This window comes from Aotus nancymaae, unplaced genomic scaffold (assembly GCF_030222135.1).
Source record: "Aotus nancymaae isolate 86718 unplaced genomic scaffold, 86718_ANA_hifiasm-v0.15.2.pri h1tg000092l, whole genome shotgun sequence".
Taxonomy (NCBI): Eukaryota; Metazoa; Chordata; class Mammalia; order Primates; family Aotidae; genus Aotus; species Aotus nancymaae.
Genome location: NW_026988507.1, coordinates 3,618,078 through 3,633,918, shown reverse-complemented (window position 1 = coordinate 3,633,918; position 15,841 = coordinate 3,618,078). Strand labels below are relative to the sequence as shown.

General features: G+C 38.0%; 1 long non-coding RNA gene across 2 annotated transcripts in view; it reads right to left on the bottom strand.

Moving 5' to 3' along the window:
* The window catches only part of LOC105721870 (uncharacterized), a 104,077-nt gene extending 92,329 nt beyond the window's left edge, over positions 1–11,748 (bottom strand). For both annotated transcript variants that reach the window (XR_010339954.1, XR_002477587.2), the window contains exon 1: positions 11,512–11,748. This is a non-coding gene — a long non-coding RNA (uncharacterized LOC105721870). The remainder of the gene's footprint in view (positions 1–11,511) is intronic.
* Positions 11,749–15,841: the final 4,093 nt, after the last annotated feature.

Below are 15,841 nucleotides of genomic sequence, written 5' to 3'. Positions count from 1 at the left end.
AACTGTGCTAACCAGTGGATGAGACACAGTGTTCAAAGGCCAATAGGTATTTCCATAGCCTGCTGGTAGAGCTTGTTGACCTAACAGCTCTGGGAAGCCACTCAGCTGGATACATTTTTGTTGGATTGGATTGCATAGAAGGTGTACAAGAAAAGACCTAGCTTCATGGCACACGAGAAGGAAAAGGCAGCCAAATCTTATGGATGAGAGTCTTTTGATTTAAGAAGTAAATGGAAATTTAAGACAGCAGGAAATGCCTATTCCCTGTGAGATTTATCCTAACTCTATATTCAGTTTTGTTTACGGGCAACAGGTCCCTGTGGGGCTAAGTACTGAATAGAGGGTTAAGAAACAGGGGCATTGTATGGTTATTTTCTGAGTTGAATTTGTAGACCTATAATTTAGAGATTTAATTCTGGTTGTTAGAAACCAGCCAGCATTCTCTATCTTTAAGCACTAGTACTCACCAGGCAAATACAAGGTGAAGTCTTTTCTGGCCTAGTCCCACTAAAGATTCATCAAATGTATGTTGGTTTTTTTTTTTTTTTTTTCCTTTTTTTGCAAAGATGTTCTCTGGTCTACTAGATAATCAGAAAGAAAATTTAATAATAAGTTATTTTGTTCTACCATTTCTCATTAAAGAAATAAACATTTTTAGGCTGTTGTCAGTGATGCCAAAGGAGATAAATTGTTTTCTGCCAGTTTTAGGAACTGTCCTAGAAGTTGTTCCCTTTTTTATTTCATAGAATAAATAATAGTTTTTAAAGATAAGGCAAAAGCTTCATATTTTCCATATTCAATTTTAAGGTGGAGTATAATTTTTTTAATGTCTGTAGTATAAGCATAGAATTATAATTTTAAGCATAATATACATGTTCAGCTGACAATCTTATATTGTACTAATAATACTATAACAACAATAAAAGAAATCAAGCAAGAAAAAAAGGAGAATAAAGTCTCTTATCTTGCCAGTCTAAAAATCAGCTGTTTTACTGTTTCCTTCCAGTTACTGTCAATAGGTTATCTAATTTTCACATAGTTACAATCTTAGCATAGACATGACTTTACAATCTGTTTTTGCATCTAATGTTACATACGCCTTTTTTTCCTCCATAGCCACTTCATATTTTTAAGCACTAATGTGCTTTTGTAATAAAATTGCTAGACAAGAATGGATTTCTTCAAAAAGGATCACTAAGTTCTGGAAATGAAAGGTTTTCCTTGCTATTCTCAGCATTATCATATTGTGGATAATCACACTTTACTGTTTCAACTAAAGACAACAGTCTGCCAAGGGTCAAACAGAACTCCTAAGATAAACTAGGACACAAAGGGCCATATCATCTGTGAATGCTAAAACTTCAATTTTCCTTACCTGTTCTAAAAAGAGTACAAAGCTCCCTAGATTTTACTCTTATGGCATTGAAGCTACTACCTAATTTCATGACAAGTAAAGTAAATGCATCTCAGGCCTTTGGTTTGCTACATTTACTAGGTACTCAACAAAAGAAAGGCCATTAATAACATTAGCACAGATTCTAATGACAATGCAGAACATACTGTGCATTCAGTGTTCCCAAAGCTCCCAAGCTATTCCACCAAGGGAAAGACCATTTGTCATTAGAGGCAAAGGGAGGGTTTTTCCTTGTCACCCAGGCTGGAGTGCAGTGGCGTGATCATGGCTTACTGCAGCCTTGAACTCCTGGGCTCCAGGGATCCTCTCACTTCAGCCTCCTGAATAGCTAGGACTACAAGTGTGTGCTAGTAGTCCTAGCTATTAGTACATGCCCGGCTGATTTTTAACTTTTTTATTTGTTTTGTAGAGATAGGGGTGTGAAAGGAAATTAAATCTTGGGAACCTAAACTCATTAAGTCCAAGTGAAAAGCCAAGCTGGGAACTGGATTATGTAAATCTGCTTCCCTCTTTGGTTCCTAAATAAGATGGCTACAAGATGAAAAGCCACATACCTCTGCCATATTTTGCCCACAAGGAAATTCTTAATGAGCTTCAAAATCTTTTAAGGTGTTTCTGTTAAAATTTCGCAATTTCGCCATGGCAACATAAATTGATAGCTTATCCTTACCGGTGCAGTCATCCCCCTGCCCTCCAGACAGAAAGGCATATCTGATTTTTCCTCTGCCCCATTTGTTTATATCACCTTACATTAAAAAATGCAGATTCACTGAGCCAAAGACATGAACAACATTTTTCCCTATCTGCCTCTTACATGAAAATTGTGTACTTCTCAATGTCCCACCCTTTCCCCTTTAAATTTGGAGCTCTCAAAATCATCTTCAGAGAAAGGCATAGACCTGTCTCCTGGGCACACATTCTTAACCTTCTAAAATGATTGAGACTTAGCTTGTCATTTTTCCCGAATGACATTGGTCTCACTATGTTGCTCGAGCTTGTCTCAAACTCCTGGACTCAAGTGATCCTCCCGCCTCAGCCTTTCAAAGTGCCGTGATTACAGGTGTGAGCCACTGCACGTGGCCAAATGTTAATCAAAGGGTTTACATGCTGTAAAAGCAACGTATAAAGAATTATAGGGAACTTTTATTTGCTTTTCCTCATATTTGTTGAGAACTGTGTAGGAATTTCCCATAGATTTGGTATTTGCCCATTAGCAGACACCAAGAGAAGTAGTCAGAAAACATTCCCTAAGATAAAATGTGAGCCGACTCAGTGGTCTTCTTTGGAAGAGACATTGGGGGGAGGGAGAAGCAGGGATGCAGACTATGGGGACTGACTCATGAATTTCATGTGTCACAGTTAATAGAAGACCAGGGAAGGTCATATCCAGGCACGGGGACCTGGTGAGGCATGTGTGTATGTGTCTACAACACAGAAAATTAAGATGGGCCAAAGAGAGCAAGTGATGGGGCTCTCTCACTGTTTCTCACTTGGCATGTGAGATGGCCTTCGGGAGCTTCTGTTCTGTATGTTCCATTTACTAGGCCAAAGCGTTCTAGGGTTTAATGTGCTAATATTCATAAGTTTTGTTAATTATGGCATTATCATCCCTGCTGTCATCATCTTTATCAGCCTCAACCAGGGAAGACCAAATGTCCTTGGTCAACGAGGCCTGCACAAACACAAATTTTACCTCAGACTCATCTAGTTTCTAAAAAATAAATATTGCTAATACTGATTTACGGGCATTGATAGATGAGATGACAAACTGCTAATCAGGCCCCCGCTAAAGCAAGGATGCACTGGCCAAATGACCAAATACTGGGCTGTTGCTTACAGGACAAGTTGGATATGCTGACTCCTGCTCTAACCACAGCTGGGCTATTGTGGTTTGCTCATTCATTCATTTCTTCATTGAGGAAGTATTGGTAGAGTGTCTACTCTGTGTCAGGCATTATGCTAGAGGCTGGGCTCCCTGCCTGAGCAAAGCAGGCGAATCCTGCTCTCAAGGAGCCTTCTGATGGAGAAAACAGGTATATTCTGAAACTCTTATACTTAAGTGCAGAATTAAATCTGTGTTGGGTGCAACAAAGGAGACTGCGGGTTCAGATGAAGAGGGGCTGACCTGGGCAGAGGCTTCTCCAAGAAATGATGATTGAGCCATGGCTGGAAAAAAGATTAACAAAAAATAGCAGAAATTTACCAAATGGGCATTATGTGCTAGTCTCAGATTTTAGTGCTTTCTATGAATCATCTCTGTGAGGTATGGACTTATGTTAACATACAGGTGAGAAACTTAGGCTTAGATACAGTATATAACTTGTTTAGGATCAACCAGTGGGTGAGTCGAGAGGCAGGGTTTGGAACTCTGTTTGATTCCAAACTTGGAGTCCTAATCACCATAATATACTACTGTCTCCTAATCTCCCTGAAGAAGAAGTTAACCAGGTAGAAAGGAAGGTGGGAAGGAAGTATTAGGCAGGTGGAACAGCATGTGCAGAGCTCAAAGGTAGAAGAGAACTGGAATTATTTGGGTCGGGGAGAATGTGGGGTGAAGCAGGGAGGTAGTCAGGGCCAGATAGGGCCTCAACATAGGACCTCAACAGTCAAGTCAGACTGTGGCCCTGCCCAAGAGGAAGTCACTGCAGGGATCTAAGCAGGAGTGAACATGTTCAGAGTTGAGTTTTGAAAAGGTCACTCTAGCTGCAGTGCAGAGCTTAGAAGGGGGAAAAAGCAGATTTGAGAAGACATTAAAAGCCCTTTGGTTGGGGGTGAAGTTGAGAGCAATAGAGGTGCAGAAGTAAGTCCTAACTTTCTGACTTTGGCAATTTTGGTGGATAATGATATCATTTATCAGGCAGGGAACAGTACAGGATGACATTCATTGTTTGGGAGAAAAGGTCATGAATTTGATTTGGGTAGGTTGAATTGAAGTTGAGGTGCCTTGCAGACAGCCAGGTGTTTTTAGCAGGCAGTTTTATATATAGCTCAGGAGCTCAGGAATAGGTTAAGGCAGCAGATAGACATTTGTGAGTCATTCCAGGAGAGGTGGTAATTGTGCCCATAGGCGTGGGCGACAAGGTCTAGGGAGAGAGTCTTTGTATTTTCACTGCCCCTTACTACGCTTTCTTCTTTCTAATTTGCTTCTGAGGAGTATGTGCCCTTTTTCCTTGTCAGTTTAACCCCTCTAACTGCCAGCCTGATTCCCTTGACCCTTTCCCCATCAATCCTTCCATTGTCATTTCCATCTTCATTCTATAATCCTATCAAACTTCCTAGAGTCCACTTCCTTGCTGTGTACCAACTCATTGTTCATTATCTTGAGTGCTGACTTTTCCATTCTCAGCCCCACTGAAGTGCCTTTTTCAGAGGCAGACGGAGACCTACGCACTGGATCCAAGTGGTCATCTTAGGCTAAGCTTCCCTGACTTCTCCTTAGCATTTGATTGTTGCTTCTCTCCTTTAAGCATCCCCCTCTCTGCTTCCCTGGTATTCTTTTCTCAGTTCTCCTTTCTCCTCACATGCTTCTCTTTCTACTTCTCTCTATATATGTGTGCCCCCTGGAATGTTTTCTTCTTCCTCCTTCTAGATGTACACTTGCTACCTCAGCTATCTTGTTCAATCCTTTGCCTTTAACCATCACTCCCGTGAGGATAGTGCCCACACGTATCTTTCTTTTCAGGACCCAAATACCTCAGACCTGAATGTCCAACTGATAGCTAGACACCAACGGCATCTCAAACTCAGCATGGACATATCAAACGTTTTCTTTTCCTCCGACACAGGTCAATATTCTACACTGTCAATTTCAGTTGAGTTTCTCTTTTTTCGTTCTCTTTAATTCTCTTGAGTGGTACCATACTTCCTCTTACTTCTTACCATATTTCCTCTCATATTTCCTATTACCTCCTGCCTGGGTGCTTTGCAGTTGTCTCTAAACCAGTCTTTTTCCTCATTCCATTTTATTCTGAATGAATTCTATATTTTTACTCTAAATAAATTGTACACTCAACCCAGATGATATTACTCCTTAGCCTAACATCTTTAATGATCTTCTATTGTCACTGAATTAAATACTAACCCTTAGCCTATTTTTAAGGACCCTCTTAACATGATGCAGGCATAGCCTCTCACCTGTATCTCCTAATACCATCTGACATATATGAACATAATATGGCAGCCCGTCCGACAGACTGTGTTACACTTGAAGGCAGATATCTGTGCCTCAAAATCCTGTAACACCTATATTTCAGATTTAGAACATAGTAGTTACTCACTAAAGTTTTGTTGTGTGCATGGAAAATTATGTACTAGTTCCTAAGACTGTTCGACGATTCCCAGTCCTTGTATTTGCTCATGGTGTGCTTCCGGCATGGAGGGACCTTATCTTTCTGTCTGCAAAAGTGGATGCTATATGCAAAAGTGCCATTTAAAGTTATGAATTTGTATCTATATCTATAGTTACATTACTAGTTTATTAAAAGCCTACTCAACCTTCCAGGCTCATTTTCAATGCCACTTCCTTCATGAAACCACTTCTTATCCCTTTGACTTAAGAGCCATTCTATTTTGGAAACTTCAAAGTGCCTCTCTTTCTTACTTTTTAAAAATTATGTTACGTGCTATAGAGCAAGAAAATTTCATGTGGTCCCTAATCTTATATCTATGTTGTATTTGATCATGAGGTTCATTTCTGTTATTCGACCTTTGATTCTAAGCAGTAATTTGAAGACTTGCCATCCCTTCTGGTTCCCCACAATCTCTTTCTGATGCCTATTTCCCGCAATATTTACCAGCAATCGCCCACTTCATTTAACATTTTTTTTAAACTGAGGTTGTGTCTTGCTCAGATTTAGGCCCCTGAAATACTTAACATAATGGCTTACCCATAGAAGTTTTTCAATATTTGCGGATCTGAATTAAGTGAAATGATATCTATGGCTGCCAATATCTTCCATTCTAAGTGAAAAATGAGTCAAAGATTCAGACCTATGTTTATTTTGTTTTCAACATCCAGAGAAAAAGTGACAATGCTCTTTACATGGAATTGGCAAAAGGAGCAATGTAACCATGTGTACCACAATAAGTAGCTGTCTCTGCCATTCAGTTTGGAGAATAAATGAAATGAAGCCATTATGAGGGTGGAAACATAAATGTATGCAAACACAGGCATGGTTTGGTGGAGCTAATCTCTGTACCATCCTTTACTTCCAAGCCCGCCAGTTCTGCTGGATTCTAGTTACCAACCAAGCCCTGGGCAGGCCCTTCAAATGCATCATGGCCTTGTTTCTATACCCAGGCTGGTAAGTCAGTTACATAAAATTACACGTTGTTTTCAGGAACCTGTATTTGTGATTTCAAGTTGGTTACTCCCTAATTGACTAACAGGTATAATTCTCAAATTTTCCTAATTATACCTATGAATATAAAATGTTTTGAACCTTGTAGGATTTTTTTTTCTCTAGGACATGATTTACTCCCAGCTGCCCTTTTTTTTTTTTTTTCTTAAATAAACTGAATGATGGCCAAAATCGTAGGATGAAAAAATAGTCCTGATGAAAATGTTCTGGAGAACTCTTCCAAAGCAGCCACTGGATTATGGAAAAAACATTTGCCGGGAGAAACCTCAGAGCATGGGAAGCAGGGTCAGATTCGGTCATCAATAAGTCTATTGTTCTTATCTGGGAACCTTTTTATTCATGGAAGTCCTTCAGAAGGACTGCATCACTTCAGTTCTGTACAGATTCCCAGACAGTGATTTGGGGTGGAAAGTAAGAGGAGGACTTTTTGTTTCTGACAGGGAACTGAGCCAGGCCTTGCTAGGAACTGATCTTGCTCACCGCCATGCAGCAGGCAGGTGGTCAATGTGCACATGAGCTGCAGCCCAGAGGTTACTCCTAGGATGGGTCAGGTGTCATATGGGTCAGGAGATCCAAATGTGAGGACCAGCAGCTCTAAGTGGGAAGCAAGTTATTTTATTTCCTCCCCAAGATATTTCTTTGTAATATGGGTACAATAATTCCTGAGTCCAACCTCTTTCACAAAGTTGTTACATTGATCAAATCAGAAGTGTGAGAAAAAAAAAGGTAACATTGGCCAGCTGCGGTGGCTCACACCTGTGATCCCAGCAATTTGGGAGGCCAAGGCTGACAGATCATGAGGTTAGGAGTTTGAGACCAGCCTGACCAACATGGTGAAACCCTGTCTCTACTAAAAATACAAAAATTAGCCGGGTGTGGTGGTGCCCATCTGTAATCCTAGCTATTCAGGAGAGAATTGCTTGAACCTGAAAGGTTGCAGTGAGCTGAGATCTGCCACTGCACTCCAGCCTGGGCGACAGAGTGAGACTTTGTCTCAAAAAAAAAAAAAAAGTAACATTGTTATCACAGCATTGTGAGATGCTGAGATGCTGAGAATGTTATAGAAATATAGCATCCTCTTAAACTTATATTTCATTTTGAAAGAGGCAATACCCTTTTCTCTTTATTAAGTGCCTCAGAGATTAGAGATGTTTAAATGAGTGTGAATATATTAATTCACAGCCTTTCTCCAATGCAGAATGGTGAAACAATTCCAACATGTTCTTTCTGGGTTTGAAGTCTTTGCCTGAACATGATTATGCAATGTTTTGAAAGTCAGTTCCAAGATCTCTTGAATTGCTCATGAGACATTTTGTTTATTAAATAATTGTCTGAAATTGACTAGGTTTTAGTGCTTCATGGATTCATGTAAGCATTTGCATGACATTTAGAATTATAGAATTAGAGGAGAAGAGATCAGTTAATGCACCCTGTGTTTTACAGAAAAGGAAATGGTGCCAGGAAGTCTAAATGAGTTGCCCAAAGCCATACGAAGGTGTCCATGAGAAAACTGGGGCTAGAACTCAAACCTCCAATTCCAAACTCGGAGTTCTTTCTTTTGAGCACATTTTCCCATGAATATTCTGATTACATATGCTATTTCCATGGTCAATGCTAAATCCTTGAAAGAAAACAAAAATGACATTTTTCCCCCCAGTGATCTCAAGGTAATATAAATATTTTATAATTGTAATGCACGGTGCATTTAAAGAATGTACAATTCTTTGCAAAATTTATAACCCAGAAATGCTTTCAAGTACATTTAATCTTTACAATTCAGGTAAAGATTGTTATTTTATTTTATTTATTTATTTATTTAGAGACAGGGTCTCACTCTGTCATCCAGGCTAGAGTACAGTGGCATGATCATGGCTCACTGCAGACTCGACCTCTTGGGTCCAACCTATCTCCCACCTCAACCTCCCAAGTAGCAGGGACCACAGGCATGAGCCACCACACCTGACTAAGATTGTTATTTACACCATATATGAAAACTACCAAGTAAGAGAAAGTGGCTTGGTCAAGATTTCTAAAAATTAAAACAGACATAGAAGTGTTGGGTTTTCAATTCCATTCTTTGAGTTTTAAAAAATACAATTTGAAAATTGACATTTAAGTACTTTTAAAAATGAGCGAGTATTAGTCATGGAGATAAGACTGTCCCTACTTCCCTCCTTTGTTTGGCTCTAAGCTAATGCTAGACTCTGCTCTAGTGTATCCTTAAAAGCTGATGTTCATATCACAGCAACATTCCGATCCACAATGGATTGAATTTTTCAGTTCATCAACAAAATCTCATGTACTTGAAAAATGCTTGTCTGAAATTAGTAGTAGTGGTGGTAATAATAATAATTAACAATTGATGCTTATCAATCAAACACTTACTCTTTCCAGGTTCTGTTCTAGACACTTTATAGGTATTAACTGATTTGATTTTTCCAGCAAGCCTAAGAATAGACACCATTATTATCTGAATTTTGCAGATGTTGAGACTGAGGCACAGAAAGCTTAAGTAAATTGCTCTAGGTAACACAGTTAGCAAATGACCAATAAGTTACATTTACATTTTTGTTGTTATTATTAAAAATGTTTGCAATGGTCATTTTTATATAATAACTCCAGTTGTTCAGTTGTTTGTTTTGGGGCAAAGATCCTCCTTCTTTGAACCTCAATTTTAAACTCTAAAACAATGGAGTTGAGATGGTTGACCTTGAGGGTTTGCTCTAATTCTACATGGTTAGCAATTTATCACATCTTCTTACATCCCTCTTATGCTCTGTGGACATATGCTGTCCTATCACACTCAATTCCCTTCCTTCCCTGCCTTGCTCGATTTCCAGGGATAAACAAAAGTCATGCATTATTATCAGTTTTATTTGTATAGAAACATAGGATGAGCTAGTCCTTCAAAACTTTTTAACTTAGGGGAAAACAAGAAGACTAAATAACCACCCCTGCTCTCCCTCCTTCTCTCTCCCACTTCTTAAAATATTTGTTTTAGCAAACTCATTTGTCAAAGGTAATACAAAGTCCTCAACTAAGGAATAGGAGGTCCAAAAATCCTACAGTTCTTTCCTTTACCCAACGTGTTTATACAGACAAAACCAGGTTAAAATGGACACAAGGTCAACTTGAAATGGGGAAAGAGGAAGGTGACATCACAAAATAAACATCAAGTCTTGTGTACAAGCATCTGCAGAAGAGGTCAGCCTCACCACTTGGGTAATGCTGTTGGAATGTTGTCTGGGTTCACTGTAGTTGAATGTAGGGCTCTTTTAACATCAGTTAGTACAGGACCACCCTTCTCATCCCCCATAAAGTGTAAGTCCCAGAAATTCTCCCTATCTGTCATTTTAGATGCTGGCTGTGAGTTTAATGGTAGGTTTGGGTATGGTTTGAAATGGAATCGTCACAAATTATAACTTCCTCAACTTGGAATCAGTGACCTTTTTATACAGTTAAAGATGTTGGAATTTGTAACTTTTCATATGTGAAAGTATCTTACGAAGTGTATTTACCAAGCTTTGAAACAAACCCAAGTACTGAGATAAAAGTTCAAACTATTTAATGTGCATTGATGCTGAAAGGAACAGAAATAATTGTTTATATGTGTATTTGACATTCCACCCAGAAGGGGTTAAATCTCTGCTCTACTTGATGTATTTTCTTCCTTATGAATTAAACACTAAAGTATGTCAATTTCATCATTTTCTTTACACACCTAACCCTACCTTTATTATGCCTTGTCTCTACTTGTCTGCAGAAAGATCTCTCCATATTTTGCTTCTGACGCCAAATAACCATGATCACTTACGATGAAAGAGTATTGGTTAATGAGATTGTTGAGAAAGTTCTGTTTTGTTTATAAAGTCATACCTATCTTTTCCATAATGTATCTTTTATCTTTGGACTAAGAGCACTGATCCCACATTTTTTTTTTGTTTTTTTTTTGCCGAGTGTTTTCATTTGAGGTTGATGGTAACTATTTAAGAACACATGGTAACTATCTAAGAACTTAATTATTCAATCATGGAGAGTTGGGTGGAACATGCAAACACAAGGGTAGGTTGGGAGACAGATGGAGGTTTCTCCCTGCTACTTTATGTCTCCCACAATCCTTTTACAGGTCAGAGTGGTGAACTGTCTCCTGGAAAAAAGAAAGATTTATCCTTACACAATTAACCTATGTTTGTACACTGAGCTGATATGTACCTCTGTATCAATGCTAACATCATTTCTCCCTTCCTTTTATATAGGACTTTAGGAATCAGAATTGGATTCTGCCAATTAGAAAGGTGTGTGTGTTGAGCTTAGCACACTCTCTTTTCATTAGTGATAGAAGCTTCTGCTAAGAGAGGGTTATTATGACCTTAACCTGGGTTCTAGTTCAATCCATAACCCAGAGGCAAAGGTAATGACTTATGCATAATCACCACTTGAATATTCTGCTCCACTGTATTTACATTAGAGGGAAACAAATCCTGTAATATGTACATGCTTTCTATCAAGGATGCAGCACAAATGTCAACAGTGTCCTTCTAAGTCAGTAATTGCTAGGAAAAGCATGGGATGTTCTTGGTATCATCATGGTACATAATGCTTTACAAACTAATAAAAACATTGAATTTGTTACATATTCATACACAAGTATTATGAAGCATAACAGGAAAAGAGAGTTCTACATTTCATAAAATTAAATTCACACAGGCTCCGATAGGCAAAAAGTTTTGTACTTACATAGATCATGGATGGAATTTCTGCTCTGTCTCTTGTGGGGTAAAGCAGCTTTAATATTTTATTGGAAAATAAAATTTCTTCTTTATTGGATTCCCTTCAGATGAAACTGGGTAGATGAATAATGTATCTATTTTATGACAATTGAAAAAAAGTCCTGTGATTTGTACAACTGTGAGTGAGAGGATTCAACTGACACTTGAGGCAAAAAATATAGATAATGAGAGGATAAATGGGTGGAAAATTCCACAGCTCAAAATCCCAATGATTTCTTAAGGACAAGATTGTTACTTGAGAAGGCTTTGCTGAATTTTTGGCATTCCTGCATTATCTCACTTTGAAGATGGAATGTAAACTATGGTTTTCAGCCAGTATCACTGTTCTCTGAAGTAGATTCAATTTTATTTGCTGAAAGTTTTTGGTAACTTTTCCTAAATTTAAGTAAATAGTTAATGTTTCAAAGGCCACAACAATCTCTCAGTGGAAAGAGCAGCCTCATTTTTGGGAAGTCCATGGCAAATTTCCTTTCCTGGGACTCTTACCATTAACCTAGAAAGAGACTCACTCTAATCTACAAAGGCTTTGATTTTGGCTACTTGAATATTCTACTCCATCTCCTATGGGATATTGTTAAAAATTCATTTGCTATAGAAATCAGGAGGATTGCCAACAGGTACGCTCGGTGGAGGCTGGGCAAGAATCGGGTGCTGATGGTGAAGATGAGTTCATCATCCTGAGCAGAGCAGTTTTATGGATACATTTGGTGCCACTGATAACACACAAGACTCGCAAGTTTAAAGTTATTTTTACTATTTTCTGCTGCAGAACACAATTTGATAATTTTCTAAGCATCTTAAACATTTTTGAATCAACACCAAAATTACCAAAGGAAACATCTAATAAAACTTTAATGTCTTCTTACTTGCATATTTATTAAAAAGAAATAGAGGAAAGATTTTCATAGGTTATTATATATTATGTTATTTTAATTTTGTTTTGTTTTATTCAGATGGAGTCTTGCTCTGTTGCCCAAGCGGGAGTGCAGTGGTGCGATCTCTGCTCACTGCTGCCTCTGCCTCCTGGGTTCAAGTGATTCTCCTGCCTCAGCCTCCCGAGTAGTTGGGATTACAGTCATGCACAACCATGCCTGGCTAATTTTTGTATTTTTAGTAGAGATGGGTTTTCACCATCTTGGCCAGGCTGGTCTCCAACTCCTGACCTCAGGCGATCTATTCACCTCAGCCTCAGAAAGTGCTGGGATTATGGGCGTTTAATTTTTTTTTTTTAAATAAAATATTCACCGATACATCCGGAATTAAAATTTCTCTTCTTGTGTTTGTATCAATAAATATCAGATACTGAAAGTTATCCTTAAACACTGGTTGCTAGTAAGCTTATTTCAACTAACTAGAGATTTTGCTGTACGATGCAAAAAGGTCAGTTTTAAGGACACTTAAGAGATCTTTTAGCATTGACAACATAAAGGTATAAATAGCACATATGGTAGAATAATACTTATTAGAGACTTTTATATTCCTTCAGAATTTAGAAACATTTCTTATTGGCTTACTAATGTGATTAAATTATAAAATTGAGTTTTCATAGAGAGATATATATATATGCAATATAAAATATATAGTGTGCTACTGGGTGCAGTGGCTCACACCTGTAATCCCAACACTTTGAGAGGCCGAGGCAGGTGGAATACCTGAGATCAGGAGTTCAAGACTAGCTTGGTCAACATAGTGAAACCCCATCACTACAAAAAATACAAAAAATTTGCTGGGCATGGTGGAGGGTACCTATAATCCCAGCTACTTGGGAGGCTGAGGCATTTACCATGAATGGCACTCACAGGACTAGAAATTACTCTGGGTGAGTCAGTAAGTGAACATAAAAACCTAGGACATTACTGCACACCACTGTACTTTATAAACACTGTACACCTAGGCTACACTAAATTTATTAAACAATAGTTTTCTTTTTTTGAGATGGAGTTTCGCTGTTTCCCACGCTGCAGTGCGATGCCGCGATCTCGGCTCACCGCAACCTCCGCCTCCTGGGTTCAGGCAATTCTCCTGCCTCAGCCTCCCGAGTAGCTGGGATTACAGGCACGCGCCACCATGCCCAGCTAATTTTTTGTATTTTTAGTAGAGACGGGGTTTCACCATGTTGACCAGGATGGTCTCGATCTCTTGACCTCGTGATCCACCCGCCTCGGCCTCCCAAAGTGCTGGGATTACAGGTGTGAGCCACCGTGCCCGGCCTCTTTTTTCAATAATAAATTAACTTTAGCTTACTGTAACGTTTTTACTTTTTAATTGTTTTAACTTTTTGACTTGTAGTAACACTTAGCTTAAAACACAAACATATTACACAGCTACACAAAAATATTTTTTCTTTACATTCTCATTCTATAAGCTTTTTTCTATTTTAAATTTTTAAACTTATTAAACTTTTTTGTTAAAAACTAAGCACAAACACACACATTAGCCTAGGCCTACACAGGGTCAGGATCATCATTATTCCTGTCTTCCACCTCCACATCTTGTCCTCCTGGAGGGTCTTCAGGGCAATAACACGCATGGAGCTGTAATTTTCTATGATAATAATGTCTTCTTCTGGAATACCTCCTGAGGACTTGCATGAGACTGTTTTACAACTAACTTTTTTAAAATAAGCAGGAATGCACCCTAAAACAACAATAAAAACTGTAGTCTACTAAATATATAATCCAGTAACATAGTTGCTTATTATCATTATAAAATATTAAATAATGTAATCACATTACTATACTTTCATACAACTATATAGCACCGTAGGTTTGTTTATACCAGCATCACCACAAACACGTGAGTAATGTATTACATTATGATGTTACCACAGCGAGGACATCACTAGACCACAGGAATTCTTTAGCTCCATTGTAATTTTATGAGACCACCATCATATTAATGTACAGACTGTCTTTAACTGAAACATCATTATGTAGCACATGACCATATATATATTATGTGTGTATATATATATATGTATGTGTGTGTGTATATATATATATGTATGTGTGTGTGTGTGTATCTATATATATATAATTTTTTTTTTGAGACAGAATCTCACTCTGTTGCCCAGACTGGAGTGCAAAAGCAGAATCTCTTTTGCTATCGGGATGGCTCACTGCAACGTCCACCCTGATGTTCGGATGGCTCACTGCAATGTCCATCTCCTGGGTTCAAGGGATTCTCCTGCCTCAGCCTCCCAAGTAGCTGGGATTATAGGTACCCGCCACCATGCCCACCTAATTTTTTGTATTTTTTGTAGTGATGGGGTACACTATGAATTATGAGTTGTAGGAGTTCCTTATGTATTTTGGATGTTAACCACTTATCAGATATATGGTTTGCAAATACCACTCTATAGGTTGGTTGTTCTGTAGGTTGCCTTTTTCCTCTGTTGGTTGTTTCCTCAGATATGCAGAAGTTTTTTAGTTTGGTGTGGCTTCACCTGTTTATTTTTGTTTTTGTTGCCTGTAGTTTTGGTGTTATATCCATGAAATTATTGCCAAGACTAATGTCTAGAGACTTTCCTCCTATGTTTTCTTCTGGGAGTTTTACAGTTAGGGGATTTACCTTTAATGCATTTTGAGTTGATTTTTGTGTATGGTATAAAATAGGGGTCTCATTTTCTTCTTTTGAATGTGGATATCCAGTTTTCCCACACCATTGAAGAGACTATCTTTTCCCTATTGTGTAATTTGGCACCCTTGTTGAAGATCATTTGACTGTATATGCATAGATTGATTTCTGGATTCTCCATTGTATTCCATTGGTTTATATGTCTGTTTTTTTTTTTTAATTCTAGTACCACACTGTTTTGATTACTGTAGCATTGTAACATATTTTGAAATCAAAAACTATGCTGCCTCCAGCTTTGTTTTTATTTCTCAAGAATAATTTAGCTATTCATGGTCTTTTGTAGTTCCACATGAATTCAATTTTTTTTTTATATTTCTGTAAAAATGCCATTGGGATTTTGATAGGGAGTGCATTGAATCTGTAGATTGCCTTGGGTAGTATGAACACTCTAACAATATTAACTCTTCTAATTTATAAATATGGGGTGCTTTCCAGTTGTTTGTGTCTTGTTTAGTTTTTTTCATCAATGTTTTGTAGTTTTCAGTATACAAGTTTTCCACCTTTGTAGTTAAGTTTATCTTTATGTATTTTATTCTTTTTGGTACTATTGCAAGTGAAATTGTTTTCTTAATTTTCTTTTCAGATATTTGTTATTAGTGTATAAGAATACTATCAAGTTTTGTATGTTGACTACTGAATTT